We start from the raw sequence: 16,661 nt of genomic DNA, 5'->3' as shown, positions 1-16,661 counted from the left end.
AATAGCTTCTGCTTCACTACATTTCCATCTGTACAGAAAGGGCATGGGCATAAACACTGATAAACAGTGAATGAAATCTTCCTTACCTCCCAGCTAAGGCAGGATACTGGCAGGCTGTATTTTTCTTTTCAGAAAGTATTATGCTAGGGATTTAGTCTTTTATTGTGATTTAAAAGGGATTTTTACCAGGAAGCTGGCAGCATCAAGCTTCTTTTGCTAGATGTGGCACAGCTCTGTGATATATAGGCATGTGTCTTTTGGCTGCTGCAACAACCTTTCTTAGAATCAACAAAGAACCACTACCTATAACTTCAACTTTTAATCACTGCCTTGCATTTTTTTTGCCTGAATTTTCCTCTGGTTAAGAACAAGATGAAAGACTGCCATACATGTGCCTGTATGAAAGAGGGGATGAAAGATGTAGCTTTTCCTCCATGAACCAGAGAAATATCATCTGGCAGCAGGTACAAAATGGATTTTGTGAGGATGGTATTTCCTGCACTAAATTTCCAAGCAAGAAACATGTGAATGGTTAGGATTTGATGTAATCCTGAGTTCCTTTCCTCCTATACCATTACTGTGCTGATAAATTTCTACCTAACAACAGGTAGAAATTTATCTGAGCCTGCTGCACAATTTACAGTTATCCATCTACAGAAAAAATGAAAATTCTAAAGTAGCAGAACTTTAGGACAACAGAGATATAAGGTGTGGTTAAGGAATTATAACTCTAGATAATAACAAATGGACAGTTTTAGAAACCAGTAGCAATAGATGAGTCACTGAAAACAACCACTTTGCATCTGTAGTTCTGTTTTCTGTAGAAGGGAATTTTCAATATGAGAACATTTCAATGAGGTACAGGTGTATCACATAATTAGAATTAAGTTGTTCCACATCATTAAAATACTAAGGAAAAAAAGAATTGTCCACGTTGTATGTTAAATAAATACTATATTGTATTTAGCTAGTGTTCCTGTAAACCACAAGCACATGTATTGATGAGAAAGGGTACATGAGTGTGCTAGAAAACTACTGTTACATTACTGGGAACAATGTTTTTCTATAACTGAATTAATGTCATCCCACCTAAGTTTACATCATTCTCATTAATATCACTACGAAGCTGATGCCTAGAGTGTAGATAATAGAATCTTTACACACACATAAATAAACAGATTTGCAGCTGATTAATTAATACAAAAGATTAAACTTGCTTTTATGCTCTGATCCTATGCAACACACTTGCAAATGCATATAAAATCTGTGCCTTGCATTTTCACAGGTCAGCATCTGCTCCTGAGTCCTGAACCCTTTTGTAATGTAATATGATGGCAGAAATCCAAGGAGAAGGATAAATAATGTTCTCCTCCATTTAACAGTTTGCCTTTCGCTTCCAGGCTGTTCATCAGAGCTGCTCAAGTCTGGAGATGCCTCCCCACATGCTCTTCAGCCATGTTCAGCCTCCAGAAGTCCCAGGCTGAGCAGTGGAGACAGCTGCAGGAATGCACTCCAGAATGTGCAGGAAGCATCTGCAAGAACAGGAAGATGGGGCAGAAATAATTTAAAACAGTGCTCAAGAAAATTATTTTCTTAGTAACTGTAACAAAGGAAAAACACACTGGGAAGCAGACTGCAAGAAAAAAAAAACCTTATCCTTCAATAATAGCTACACAAATTAAAACTAGTACCTGGACTTCAACTCTGATTTGGAATGAAAACAAAATTGTGATTGGAGAAGCTAAAAGTGACAGTTATAGCAAAGGGTTTAAATTGTCTGAAAGACAGATGCCTGAACTTTTGTTGTTGTCTGCCATGACCTTACGATATAACATGAAGGAAAACAACATAAGCACTTTAAAGATACTATGTTAGTGCTGTCCATTTTTCAAAGCCACAGTGACTATAAATCCCCATACCAAAAATCCATGTGGATCAAGCTATTGTTTGGATATAGTTGGGGGTATAAGAATCTCATTTAAACAGAACTCTGGCATGCAAGCATTTCCTTAGTTTGTGATATTCTGCCCAAGAGCAGAATGCATGAAAAGCATGTTACAAGTCATGAGAAAGTTTTGACAGTGTGGGCAATGGCACTTCATGAATTTCTACAAGATTTCTGTCTTGTACTAGTGAACCATCTGACTATTGAAGTCAAAGAACTCAGAAGTGATCAAAATGCTCCAAGAGACAAATAAAGTAGAAAACTCCCCTCTCCTTCACTGAAATTTTGCATGCCTCACTGTTTAGGTAAAATACCAGACAAACCAATCCCAAAGAGCATTAAAAGGTATCTGAGAAGGCTTTTAGCTTTTCTGAGTTCATATGTCATGAAGCTATCAGTCTGTACTAAGAAAAGAGAAACTTATTTTCTTCTTCTGGGACAACTGTCCTTTCCATGCAGGTGCAAAAGGAAGTGGGGAGAGAGAGCAAATATTTGCCCTTCTTACAACAACTTACTCCAATTTTCTAAGCAAAGAAGCAAGACGAAGAATTTTCACCTGCTGCTTCTAAAGAATGTCTCCTGACACTTCCTCAGAAGAGTGGGAGGTCCCTGAACCTTAAGGAAGAGAAGACAGTAAGGGGGTAAGGCAAGGAGTGACAGCAGATAAAGTTACAGAATGGGAGAACAGGTAAGGCAGATATCAGAGGAAATGCAGAAAGAATCTTGCACATTATTTCACATATCCTCCTGCTGTGTTGCCATCTTACACCATTCATTCATGACTTGATTGATGAATTTTATAATTGAACTTGACTGATAAATTGATATTTACCAATATTTTAAGAATGCATGCAGGATCTGCTCTTTGGACAAAATATATTCAGTTCATATTATTATCTTTAAGTGACATATTTGGATTTTAATTGGTTTGCCCACTCTTTTGTACAGTACAACATATGTGCAATAATTGAACTTTTCATTTTTAAGTGTTCATGAGAAACAGTATTCTAAACTAGGAAAAATAAAAAAAAAAAAAAAGGAGATATTATCAGAAAGAGAAAATGTAAAATGAAGTAATTTAATCACCAAGTTGGGGAGACAAATTTTATCTAAAATACAGATTTATTGACAGATATTAAGCCCCATGTTAAAATATTATGATGCAGACAAATCAAAGGAAACATTTTGCAGACTTTACAGTTGGGGTCCTCTCATTAGAATGGCTGGTCCAAAATTGTTGGTAAGTCCCTAGATATTAATTAAATTCAGTTTTTAACTTTTATGAAATCCTTTTACTGTACTATCTTAAAATATTCCAAAATGTAGAAAACTGTGGTGAAATTACAATAATATCTAAATATAGTGAAGACAGTTTTGCTTCCTAGTTCACTGTAACATTGGATTATACAAGAATAAGGAAGATGAACCCATACATTGTATTTTTATCTGATTTTCTAGATCTTCATTTAATGAGATGTGCTAAATAAGTTGGACTGAAAAGGGCAATTTTTCTGTTTATATGTTGGACTTCTATTTTGAAGAAGAACCTGTGGATTGGATTTTTTCTTCTTTTTTATTTTTGTTTTCTTTTTCCAAATGGTATTGTAAAAGGAGATCAGGCAAACTGGGTCAGCTAGGACTTTGAAGTTAAGTACCCCAAGAAGTACAGTACTTAATTTTCACTTAATAGCCCTTTGGATCTGTATAAAATGTCCCCACTCAGTGACATGATGTTGTTTTAGATGTCTTACCTTGACAGTATTCCAGATTATGCTTTAACTAATCCTGACCCTATGTTTGTAGTTTTCAAAGCCAGTCCAGTTGGGTTTTGTAATTAGACCCTCCAAGGCAGCAGGAAGCTAGTGCTTTGGCTTCTTAGTTAGCAGCTGTGCACCCAGCTGGGTGTGTTTATTATAAATGAGGACAACTCCTCAAATTTCCATTCTCGGCATGATCATGCTTGGCTTCAGCCTCTGTTTCTGGACGTCACTGAAGATAAATATTAAAGGCAGTTTCTTTGTTGTCTCATAAAGATTTGGTTGACATAATGTACCATAATGATATATTTCTAATCAGGCTATTTAGCATTATCAAACAAAATTTTAAAATATGAATCATAACTTGTCATTTGAATAAAAATGTAACCTTACTCAGACAAGTCTCTGTATAAAAAGTCTATGCAGTATAGCAACTGAATATGAAATTCAGTATCTGTCTAAAGCATGCAGGTGATAACAAAACAATGGGACATGGTTGACCCATGGAGAAAGCATTTCACTGCTCATTTGAAGAAAATAATTGCTTGTATTTCAATCTCATTATAAAAACTGGAAAATGTGCTCTATGGCATTATTCACAAAATGCACAGCATTTTATTGTCTCACACCTAATTTGCAAGGTTAAAGTGAGATTTAAGGAATACACAGGCCAAGTACCGCTTCATAATATGAGAATTTCATCATTAATAGCTATAGATCAGATATAAACCTCTATTAAAAAAGTTATTTAAAAAACCTACATTTAAAACTAGTTTTTCCTAAAGTTTCTGGAGTATGTTTTTATGGAACTGCAGGTTTTTGTTTCAGGTGATATTTTTACATGAAAAAAAAAAAAAGAGTCCTCTCCACTCTCCTTTCTGTTTAATTCTCTAACAGGCAATCTTTCCCTCTGCACCTTCTAGCACTTTCACTGGGTTTTTTGCATGATTCATTTAGCTTTTTGTCTCACATATTTCATCCAAGTGTAACAAATCCCCTCAAGCCAGCACTGGTCTAGAAAAGGCTGAGGATGGGAAAGCAAGTCATTTCATATCAGGTTAGAGACTTTAGATTATTGTTCTGCATTATAATAACATTGTATTTGTCTACTTAGATTTATTTTCTCTTAAATTTAAGTTCTAGTTAAGCTAAACTCTAGATTTCTCAGGCAAAAGTTCATCAGGGTAAATGAGAATTTTGCAACTGGTTTCAGGGAAGCTAGGTTTTTACTTGATTTTTTGCTTTTTAATTTTCTAAGATTTAAATTTCTGTTCTCTTGATCTAATTTGCTGCATCCTCCTTTTTGGTTTCTACACACCAAGTCATATAGATCAGGGAATACAAAGGTGCTTTCTTCAAGGTGACTTCCATGCTATTGAAAGCAATCACTTTCTTCCCTACAAATATACCTCCCAATGATCAGGTAGTCTCAATCAATAATTTAGGAAGTTTTACTACTCATCAGTATGAAAATATATTGGTCTACTGCTCTGTTAGGAATACATCTGGTCCAACACATAATTTATTGCCTCTCCTCAAGAGTCAGCTCTGGCTAGTGCCCATTAAGTTGTATGTTCTGAGCCCATTATCATCACTTAGGTAACACTAAACATAAACATAATAAAACTAAACTGAAAAGCTTTCAAAAAAAAAAAACAAAAGGTGTTTGGTTTCTACCTCTTTCCAAGTAAAAGAGTTTAAAGGTGTTGCTCCTTTGGATATAATTGTTAAAATGTAGCATTGTGTGCTCCTAGGTAGGATGCTCTCAATACAGATAATATGAATTTAGCACAATCATCAAATTTTCTTTTAATGCAGTAAAAATTCTTGGATGGCAGCCAGCCTCTTTACCTCATAAAAAAACAGCCTCTATGATTACCTATGTAGTAGAAACCTAATAATATGTTACAATATAGTGCCTAAAAGATGAGTAAATTGGCTGAGAACTCCCTTGGTTCCACTCACTGCTTGTTTGACATTATGGACAAAGATGTGCTTTTTCTCCCAGAGATAAACGTGGCTCCATAGTCCAAATTCTTCTATGATTTACATGCAATGCATGTAAAATGCATAAAACTCTCTGGGCTAAGTAATTAGAATATGCTCCTTTACCCTATCCTGACTTAGAAAAATTCCCTTTTCCTATTATACATTTTAGAAATAAGATATATTTCACTTTAGGATGGTGATGTTGCTCTGGTGCATGCCAACAAGACCTGTCATCAGCCAGGCAGATACAAATTAAACCAAGAAAAAGCATGTAAGTATTCATGCAGGTCATTATTCATGTAGGTCACAGTCTGAAAAAATAAAAATTGTACTGAAATTTTTTTTCTTCCTCCATCCCCAATTCAGTTACTGCAACAGAACTGAGGGCCTTACATGATATTTTTTCATTATAAAAAGCTCTGAGATTATAAAAGTAGGTGACTGTTGTGAGGAGGATAGATCTTATAGTGGTGATTAAAAAAGATAGATCTTAAAGTGGTGATTTCAACCTTTTTTGATCAGCATCACCCGCAAGGAGTTATGTCCTAATCTTAAGTAAACTTCAACCCCATAGCAGTAATTTTGCTGTGTTGACCCCTGGAGCTGAGAGAACACAGGCCATCAATGACAGGTCTAAGATGCATTTGCAACATACATAAAGAATAAATAAATTAGGTATTAAAAAAGTAAGAAATATGATCCTTCAAATCCCAATTTCCAGCAGATAGAAAAATGAGCAACACCTATAACATTTCATGATTTATAATATGAAGTGTGCTTTATAAAACTGGAAGCAATGTTAAGACAACATTTTTTAGTCAAATCTAAAATTAATTTGCCATGTTCTTAATTCTGTGTTAATGCTTTATTAGTGCTGGTATTTATATTACATTTATTACCTACTTGAAGCACTAAGTACCTTTAGTATGTTCAATAATTGAAATATCTTTGTATTCCCTAGTACCTCAAGCCATTAGATTTTAATTATTAGTTCCTGAAACACATTGGTTTGATGCTTAATATGACTCATCTCTGTTTCACCTCAATTTTTTCTTTTTATTTAATTTTCATTCTTCTTTATGCTTGACATCTTCCATGCTTTCTTTCTTCATATTTGTGGGATTTGTAATTCTCAGCAGCATTTATGCTAAAAGTATCTTGAATCTTATGATGTAGGAAAATAGTGGCTGGGCTTTATTGCTATGTGTATACTACCAGCTTCATTTCTTCCACTTGAGTCTCTCAAATCTATGACTAGGTTAAGAAAATCTCTCATTACTCCTACAGCTCTCTTGACCTTTCCATATGCCTTTTAATTTACTCAGTCATTTCACACTTGAGCTCTTGTTTTGGGAGAAGGTAAAATACAGCATATCGGTACAACCAGTTTATTCTCTGATACCAATTCAGATTCAGCACTGAATGACACTGCAGCCTTAGGAATGACCAGGTCACGATTGTTTTTCACTCAAGTAACAAGCAAGTCAATGACTACGATGAAAACCAGCCATGGGACAGAATGCATAAGGGAATGTTTTGACTCCTCTCTGCCTTTTCTTATAGCATGGATTGGACCAGCTGGAAGGAAAACCCAAACTTTTCCTCTTCACATTGCATTTTCTGGCTCATTTAAGTTGGTATTACAACATTTTTTACCTTCTCCTTTGCCCCAAAGTGAAAAGGAATGAAGTGATCTCATTCCTGATGGCTGCTTCTCATAAGAAAGGCAAAGGTTCCCCATTTCACAAACTTTTCATTTCACATTTCTGCTGATTTCATCTAATCTGTGACTGTTATTTTTAATAGCCCAGATAATGTAATCTTCAAGCCAGATTTAAGTTGTGCCCATAATAGCCTACTTCTCCTCATATGACTAGTTCCTTCACCCTCCCATCTACTTGGTTAAATATATTTCCATTTTTATATATTCATTTTAACATCCTTTTATTACTGAGATTACATTATTCTATATTTTCTATCAATTCCCCATTAATCTGTCATATAGCACATTTCCACCACAAAAAAGACCCACCCAAACCCTTGTTTACATTTACTCTTTTTGTTTTCATCCTCTTTACATATGTATTTGTTAGAGAGGCCACATTAAGGTAAGACTACATTATGCTTGAATAGAGTCAGCTGACTATAAGACAACCTTCTAATATTACAATACCTAAGAAATTGAGTTACTGATGCACTCAGATAATTTCTAGAAGTCTTTCCTCCCCATTTGATATATTAAATAAGAAGGGGTTAGCAGCTATTGAAAGAGTCTCACAAGAGATAGGGAGATTGAATCACATGGAATAGTTTGGGCTGGAAGAGACCTCAAAGATTATATCTCTTTCCTCATAAGTCTGTCAAGGTCCCTTCCCTCCAGTGTGTCGACTGCATGCTCACCCTGGTGCTGTCAGCAACCTTGCTGAGGGTGCTCTCAATGTACTCAATCCCACTGTCTGTGTAACCAACAAAGACATTAAGCAATAGCAGTCCCAATACTGTCTCCTGAGGAACACCACACATCACTGGCTTCCCCTTGGACTTTGAGCCTTTTACTGCATCTCCTTGAGTGTCACCATGCAACCTATTCCTAATTAGTCAAGTGATCCATCCACCAAATCCACTTATCTCCAGTATAAAGACAGGAACATTGTGCAGGACAGTGTCAAACGCTTTGCACAAGTCCAGGCAGACGATGCCAGTTGCCCTTTCCTTATCCACCAACATTGTCACCCTGCTGTAGGAGGCCATCAGATTTGTCAGGAACAATTTGCCCTTACTGAAGCTTTGTTGGTTGTGACCAATCCCCTCATTATTTTCCAAGTGCCTTAGCAGAGTTTCCAGGAGGATCTGCTCCATGATCTTGCAGGGCAAGAGAGGGTGTCACACTCTCTGTCAATAACCAGCTAGAGTGCATGGAGCTCCCCCTGGGAGTGGAAGAGAAGCCAGGCAAAAGCCTGGGTTGGATATGAGGATCCAGGATGAAATACAGGGCAGGGACAGGTGACTTCATAGTGGGAGTCTGCTACAAGCACCTGGGGCAAGAGTGCTGCACGGGCAAAGGGTGGAAGCAAGGACAGGTAGCCTTGGATGGATGCAGACAGACTGTCCTGCCAGCCAGCAATGAAGTTAGGAAAGGTAATGTCCTGATAGAATTAAATGTGACCAGGGCATCAAGGGCAACAAGAAAAGTTTCTAGACTTAGGTCAGTGGTAAGAGTAGAGACCATCACTACAATGATGGGTCTTAGTCACTGTTTCAGCCCTGACAATTCCTCCTTGTTCTTACATCCAGCACAGCATCACCCCAGGCTGGTCCTTCAGTACCTGTGTCATCCCTGACACCCTTTGGAAAACTCCTCAATGCCTTTCCTTTGCAGCAGGTGCCGGGAGAACCAGTGACCAGAAATTGGGTTGTGCCAGGAACTTTGTAGTTCTGTATCCACATATGGTGCTCTAATTCAAACAGAGAAATCAGGAATATGAGATTGGGCTAGCAAATCAAATATATTATTTCATTATTTCCTAGAAACATCTTTTTCTTTTTTTCGTTTTGATTCTAGCAATAAAGTATGAGGGTCAGAAACTCCTCTTCTGAAACTGACCTCCTTCCTGTCTTCAGCATAAATGTATCTAGGATCAGTTTCAACTTATTTGGCCTTGGGCCAGCCTGGCCATTCAGGATTTCAGAACTCATACCGTAGTCATGTACAGTAATTGTACTCCTCTCAGCTTTCATTTTGTGCAACCAAGTATGACAAGCTTCTGTAGTTTTGACTTCTTTCCTTTTAAGATATAGTTATACCCTTAAAAAAAGTCTGCAAAAATTATAACACAGAACAGTTTCAAACTATCAACAAGACAGTAAGGAAAAATAATGTGATACAGCATTCAAACAAAAATGTCTTTAACTGTGTTATGTGTCTATTTTTTGTCTATTTTCCTGACATTTTTTATTGTCTTCTAAAGTGTGTGAGGCAGACACCTCTATGAATTTTACTTTCTTATTTTTTCCTTATGGTCTAATACTATTTTGATAGTGATAACAATTTGGTTGGCTGTAAAATCAAATGAACATTGTTATTAGTATTACTGAGTTTTTCATTCTCATGTGTTAATTTACTGTGCTATTCTTTGGAGCTTTGTCACTTCCATACTTTTTTTTTTCTTAAAGCTATCATTAATTTATCATTGTAACACCTTCTGCTGCTTTCTTTTGTGAATGCAGCCCCCTGCGTGACAAAGAAATTCTATCTTTATATTCTGATTTGGTTTTACAATGGAACATCAGGAAGAAAATAACAAGTACACAAAGAAAGAATAAAAATATATGGAAATTACAAACAAATAATCATGTTTCATTATCCTATTTTGTCTCTTGTGAATGACATGAGTAGACAGTAAGCTCTAAAGCATCATGAATTATTGTTTTAAGCTTTACTAACAAAACATCAGTATAACTAACACAGAAGCAAAGACTTAGTATAATCTCTGATCCTGCATTGCATGTGCATACTTTTTACATTAATCACTACTCTCATCATAAGCAACAGGGCTCTTCAGATACTGCAAAATGTTTGTATGTCCAGGGCCAAAATAGTACCTCCTGTTTAGGCACCTAAGTCATGTTAAATTTTGTGACTCGGTAAAGGTTTTTGAATATTCTGTTATAAATGTGGCCTTAAGTGTTTTGCATAATCAGAGCCTTGACTGACATGTCTTCTTCTTTTTTCACTTAACTAACAGAAACATTGACATACAACCTGGCAAATTGAGATATTACCCGAACAATGACTTTTCCTGGTTTTGTGCATGTAGAAACTCAAGCATAATTTTAAACTGGAAAAGCATTGTGCATTATATTTTCTTTGAAATTTTCTCCCTTAATGAAGAAGGAAAATATTGTTATGATCATCTATTCCAAAATTAGATAACCTAGAGCAAACAGGAAAAATCTGCACTGAATTTAGAGAAGCCATAATTTGCACTACTGTAGGGAGTTCCTGAAATAAACACTCTGCATTCATTTCTGTGTGCTAGACTGTAGATTCATACCCACTCAGACACTAAGTGCCTACTTGTCAGAACTCCTGAACACTGCAAACACAAGCTGAAACCAAAAGGAGCTCTGATTGTGTAGACTCTATCAAAACACATAAAAATCAAAATCTTTATTCACAAAACAGACTCAGACTGTAACTGCTCCAGCACCAGTGTGTACCACTATACCTATGTCCTCACTACCTGAGATTTCTGTATTTCTTTGAATTTAGGTTCATAACGAAGTGGCAGCGAGAGAATATGAGATTCCCTGTTCTGGTGACAGCAAAAAGGTGTGTAATTGCATAAAAACTGTTGCTATTGTAAGTGACCATATTAAATGTCTTAATGTTGAGGAAGTGTTAATGTAATACAGCCTAACTTCACTATAAGGAAACCATATGATACCATATATATGTTCTGTCAAGCTGTTTATTTCAGCAGACTCTGGTAAATTGCTGCTTGAGAATAAGAAAGAAATGAGCAGCTGAGCAGAACATCAATAAGCAGCGCTTCTGTGGAAATGACTTCACACTGATCAACATTTAAAAGATTTTTTTTTCAAAAAGATAAATGAATGAAGAAGGAAAAAAAATAGTACATTTTTTTCTAAATACAGCCTACACTGAGAAAAGTGAGAAAAATGTCATTGTCATACTTGGAATACACTTGCATAACTGTTCAGGGTATTAGGCCTAATTAATAGCAAGTGAACAGATTTTTGCTATGGGGGTGTTTATAGGCAGAATATGTTAAATGCAGAGTTTGACACATTGAAGTTAGAATTTAGTCAGGCTAGTGTAAATTGACATAGAAGACACATTTCTGCTCTGGAAAGGAACTATGAACTAAATATTTTTGGAATGCTAATTCTGACTGCTAATCTTAATGATGAAAAGAAATGGTGCACTTTTCATGGAATCAATCCATTATTATAAAATATCGAATAATTCTTATATATGTCTGGGTAAAAAAATACAGTTGAAATATTCTAACAAAGGCTTATAATTCCTGGGGTTGTTCTTTCTTTTAGTTTCACTTTGGTATTGTTAGCAGGGAGTACTAGTTAGTTAGCAGGGAATACTCCAAACTGCTACAGTATGAAAGCACAGGCATTATTTTAACTTTCATAAGTGAAAAGTGACTCTGGACCTGAAGAACTTGTCAGGTAAAGCTAATGCAGCTGTTGTCATGAATAATTCAAACAAATCACTTCAGCCACAGTACGACAGAGCTGACTTCACAGTGGTAACCTCTGTAAATACTGTCAGAAAACAGATAAATTAACTATTAGTGAGTAAAACTTCCAGTCCTTAGGAAGCAAAAGTTTATAAATTCTTTTTTTATTAACCTGGCTTACAAAACTTCTCACCAGGCCTTTTTTTTTTTTTTTTTTTTCTGGAGAATGCATCATTTTTAAAACCTTAATAACTGCTTGCTATGTTTAAAATGCAACTTAAATTAGGGCTATAAATAACTATGGACTGTAAAGAAAGTTCCCAGATTCCCAGAATCAGGCTTACAGGCTAATTTCTTCTGATTTAAGTCCCAGTGCTGCAACTAAATAATCCATAGTCCTAACCCGAATGTGTACAATGGTGTTTAGATCCTGAATGTACAAATTCTCACAGCACATCTACATGTATGAGTGCTTCCCTTTAACTCTGATAGTTAACTATATATAGTTATAATATAAATACAGTGTAAATACAAACATTTCTAAATTCTTGTAGGACAGAATTCCAATCATTTCAGAATAATGAAATATTACATATAAATACATCTAAGGTTTAAAAAAGGTGAATCTTAGGACTGGAAGGAAAATGTGCTGAATGAGCTAATGAAGAACAAACAGAACATATGTATTGAAGTGTTGACTGGTAGGTGGATGGAAAACAGACAAGCTCAAAGTCTTTAGAAAAATTAGTACATTGTAATGATGTTTTGTTGCTAACAGAGAAGCAAGTAAGATCTTAACAGGAAGAATTCTTAACAGGAAAATATTAATATCTGTGAAAATGACAGAAATGACAACCAAAAGGAAAGAAGGAATTGTGAAAGTGGCCAAAACTTGTAGGCTTACTGGGCCAGAGTACAACAGTGTTGGAAACATGATTCTGCTGGCAGCTTTTCCACTCTTGTCTACAATTTTAATACCATTTTTTTGTGCTGATGACTGTTTGAAAGACAACATAATGATCTTAAATGCTTATTAGGTGATTTCTGTAGTTATTGCAAACCTGCTCAGAGTAATCATCTGGCACTTGTTTTGCAGGAACTCTTCCTTCCTGATCCTGAAACTCAGAACAAAGGACCAAGTCCCTTTGACTTCACCAGGAGCACACCAGAAGAATTTTCTCCTTACTAGAAAAGTTCATGTCATTCATTCCCTTGCTGGGACTAAATATTTTTTTATATTTCTGTCTCTCTAACGGAGTATCTTTTCTTTTACTACATATTATCCTTTACTTGGTTGTTCATTTTCATAGAGAAATAAGATTTTTTTACAACTGAATTTGAAAAGTAGTTATGTATCCTTTCTTTCATGTTATCCAATCACCTTGTATTGTATTAGTGAATGATTCTTTTTAAAATCATACTTAGGAGTGTCTTTAAAACAAGTCTCTCATGAAGAAAACTCTCACTTTCACCTCTCTCCTTCTCAGAAACACTGTTTTATTTAACGATTTTACCAAATACAGTTTTACAAGAGATTAGTGTAGCATATTTATATTTAAAAAAGTTACCTTTACCTGGGTAAATCAGTTCAAAACCTGGCTGAGCAGTAAGCCAAGTAAGTGTATTAATTCCTGACATCCTAATTTCCATTTTAGAACTGTCTGAGCAGCAGTAAATGCATACTTTTATCTACATGAATGTTTCATTAGAATGACCTGGTTGACCAACATGATGTGGTCCAGATGATCTTCCTGACCCTCTTTTCTGTTTTCCCCCTCTCTCAGCATGATCCTCTCAGGTTAGTTGAGATTTATTATGCAGACTGGTCAAACCAGCACACCAACTGACTCCAGGGCTGGAAGGACTACAGTGAAAAGAAGATTTTTATCTGAGGAACTTATCCTGACTACTTCCAAAAGGATTGTTGTTGCTGCTGCCTGCTGCTTGCACCAGTGTGCCTACCTAAGGGAATCTGCAACTAACATGAATTCCTCAGCTCAATCTCAAAACAGTCCTGACAGATAAAGAAACAGATCATGACAGATTTTCACCTGCATTATTCTTCTTTGCTTTAAGCATCAGAAACCATTACATGTCTGAAGCTTAAGGATATTTACTTATGCACTTAAAGATTTACTTTTCTCCATTGTATTGCCCTTAGACTTCACTCAAATAGAACTGCAGGATGCTGCTACAATACATAATGTAGACCTGTAAGAAGATGGCTCCTACTCCGCAGAGTACAAACAAGTTCCCTCTGTCCATTCTCACAAAAAATAACCTTTGGAGTTCATATGGGCTATTTTCACCGACTCAGACAAAGACATTGATGGGCCTAGCATATGCTTATTCACAGAGGAAACCGTGAGCTGACCAAATAAGAGACAGCAAACAGGAGCTTAATATGGAAGTGACTGTGACATTTGGTGAATGGATTTTTCAAGTGTCACAGTGGCTGTTGAGCCTAGAAAGAAGGTAGCACAGATTGTCCCCTCTTTCACTGATAATCCTGAGAAGAAACTTCTTACTTTCATAAGTAACGCATTAATATTTGTTTTATGCATGACTTCTATGCAAACTGACAAACTCTGATAAATTCTGTGTGACAAGTGCTCTCGCTCTATCTTGTTGAACTATGTATTCTTAGATTACACATCCTTGCAAACAGAAGTCACCAGGGAGAATGTTTAAGATACAGTTCTGCTGCAGCTGCAGACTTCTGGAGGGGAAAAACAAATGCAATTATCCTCATGCTAATGGCATGACCACTCTGACCATAGGAACAGTACAGTGCTGTTCATAAGTGTGGTGCTGCAGTGGCACAGCCATGAAATACTCTGGAGTGAATTGTCTTAGATGTGGGCAAACTATTATTCTGTATTACACAGAAGACAGTGGACAGGAAATCTGTCCTCTTAGAAATCAGCAGAAACATTTCATCTGAATCCTCAAGAGAAACAATATCCCCTGCAGAAAGCAACAAGACAATGAAAACTGACTCCTCTCATATCCCAAGGAATTAAACCTACAGAAACATACAGCAAAAATTGTCAATAAACAATGATGCTCTTCTTCCTTGCTCAGCAGTTTGAATGTTTTTTTCTGGCTTTTAAGACCATTTCAAACAAAATAAACAAGGAAAGGGATAAAATTCTACTTTGTTTCTTACAGTTATTTCTTTTTTCAAAGATATTAATTGGTTTCAGTAAGTGGTTAAGTGATTAAGAAGGGGCACTGCAGAAATCTTTCCTAAAATCTTTCCTGCACATTTGTCTGCATGCCCCTTAACTTCCACAAAATTCTTATGTTTGAAGCACAACACATCTAGTTTTCTAGGAGTCTTTTCTCGATTTAGCCTTGTAAAAGCTAAAGGAGCTCGCTCTGAACACAGGTTTAGGGTTAGTCTATAGCAAATGAAGTGAGGAAAGTATCACCATGGACAGATTCCTTCCACCCTGAAAGAGATATCCAAGACAGGCCAGATGAAGTGCTATAGATGTGTATGTTACTGCTTTAAAGCAGACAAGTCTGTACTAGTAGTTTAAGGACTCTGACCAAGCTTTGGATATGGCAGCTATCTACCTGCTGAGGATTTTTACCCCAGGCCTGAAGTCACTCTTGTTTAAATGAAGAACAAGTTGGGCTCCTACCTATGTGGCACAATTAATAGTTGAACCCTCACCATTTAAAGGATTACAAAAAAAAAAAAAAAAAATGTTCCCAGCTTAACATTCATACTTAGACCTGGCACTGAACACAAATCTGGGCTCTAATATATGCCAGCAGCACTGCCTGGAAATACATGCATCAGAAATCTGGATGCAGGTGAGCTGTGGCTCTCACTAGAAACAGATAAAATTAAAGACTCTATACTGCTTAAATATAGTAGAAATTGAGGTGCTTCACAGCCAAGAATTCAGACACTAATGTGTTCCAAATCAGTGTCTGTCATCTGGATCCTAAAGGCAGCTGACTTTTTTTTCCTGCTCTGATCACCCCAATTCCATCCTCAATCTAGAGAGCATGCTTAAATTCTCTGAAAATCAAGATCCAGTGTGCCTTGCCATAGTGAATCCTCACAACATCAGAAATAGCATTTGGGTCCCATCAGGACCCATTAGATTTGTGCCACGAGCACAGCTGAACGCTGGCTTCTTTTGTGCCCTCTATTAACGCCCTCTTCACTCATATTAAAGGCAAGCTGATGGAGGAAAGATGGGCAAAAATGCTGTCATATGCATCCTGCTGGATGCTACTCTTGGAAGGACGACCGTCATTCTAGCACTGCAAGTGCCGACCGGAGCGCCAGCGTAAGACAGGCAGAGGCATTTGGGGGAGGCTGGGAGATTTTCAAGGGGGGGAAAAAAATTAATTTCAAACCGAAGCCAGCCAGCCGAAGCGAGGGGAGGAGCCCGCTATGGGCTTGGCTCTTCCCTGGGCCGAGCCTGGCAGCGCGGCAGCGCTTGGCAAAGTGGCAGCCGGCTCCGGCAGCCGCTCGGCCCGAGGCCAGCGCGGCTGCGGGCCCGCGCCCCGCCGGGCGGAGCACGCAGGGCCGGGGGGCGCTCGGGTCGGGTCTCGCCGGGCCGGGCCCGCCCGGAGCCCAGCCCAGGCTGGGCCATCGCCGGGGCAGAGAGGGGACGCCCGGGCCGGGGTCCTGCCGCGCCGGAGGGCGGCGGAGCAGCGGCTCCGTCCAGGCGCTTCCGGGCGCGCCGCGCGGAGGGGGAAGGAGGAGAAGAAGGAGGAGGAGGAGGA

General features: G+C 37.4%; 1 long non-coding RNA gene across 1 annotated transcript; it reads left to right on the top strand.

Moving 5' to 3' along the window:
* The first annotated feature begins 1,710 nt into the window (after positions 1-1,710).
* On the top strand, positions 1,711-13,116 carry LOC119700221. The gene is made up of 3 exons (XR_005256710.1): positions 1,711-2,633; positions 10,964-11,023; positions 13,006-13,116. It is a non-coding gene; the product is annotated as an uncharacterized LOC119700221 (long non-coding RNA).
* Positions 13,117-16,661: the final 3,545 nt, after the last annotated feature.

Source organism: Motacilla alba, chromosome 4 (assembly GCF_015832195.1).
Source record: "Motacilla alba alba isolate MOTALB_02 chromosome 4, Motacilla_alba_V1.0_pri, whole genome shotgun sequence".
Lineage (NCBI taxonomy): Eukaryota > Metazoa > Chordata > Aves > Passeriformes > Motacillidae > Motacilla > Motacilla alba.
Note: the sequence above shows the minus strand (reverse complement) of the source record. Positions and strands in the feature narration are given on the sequence as shown.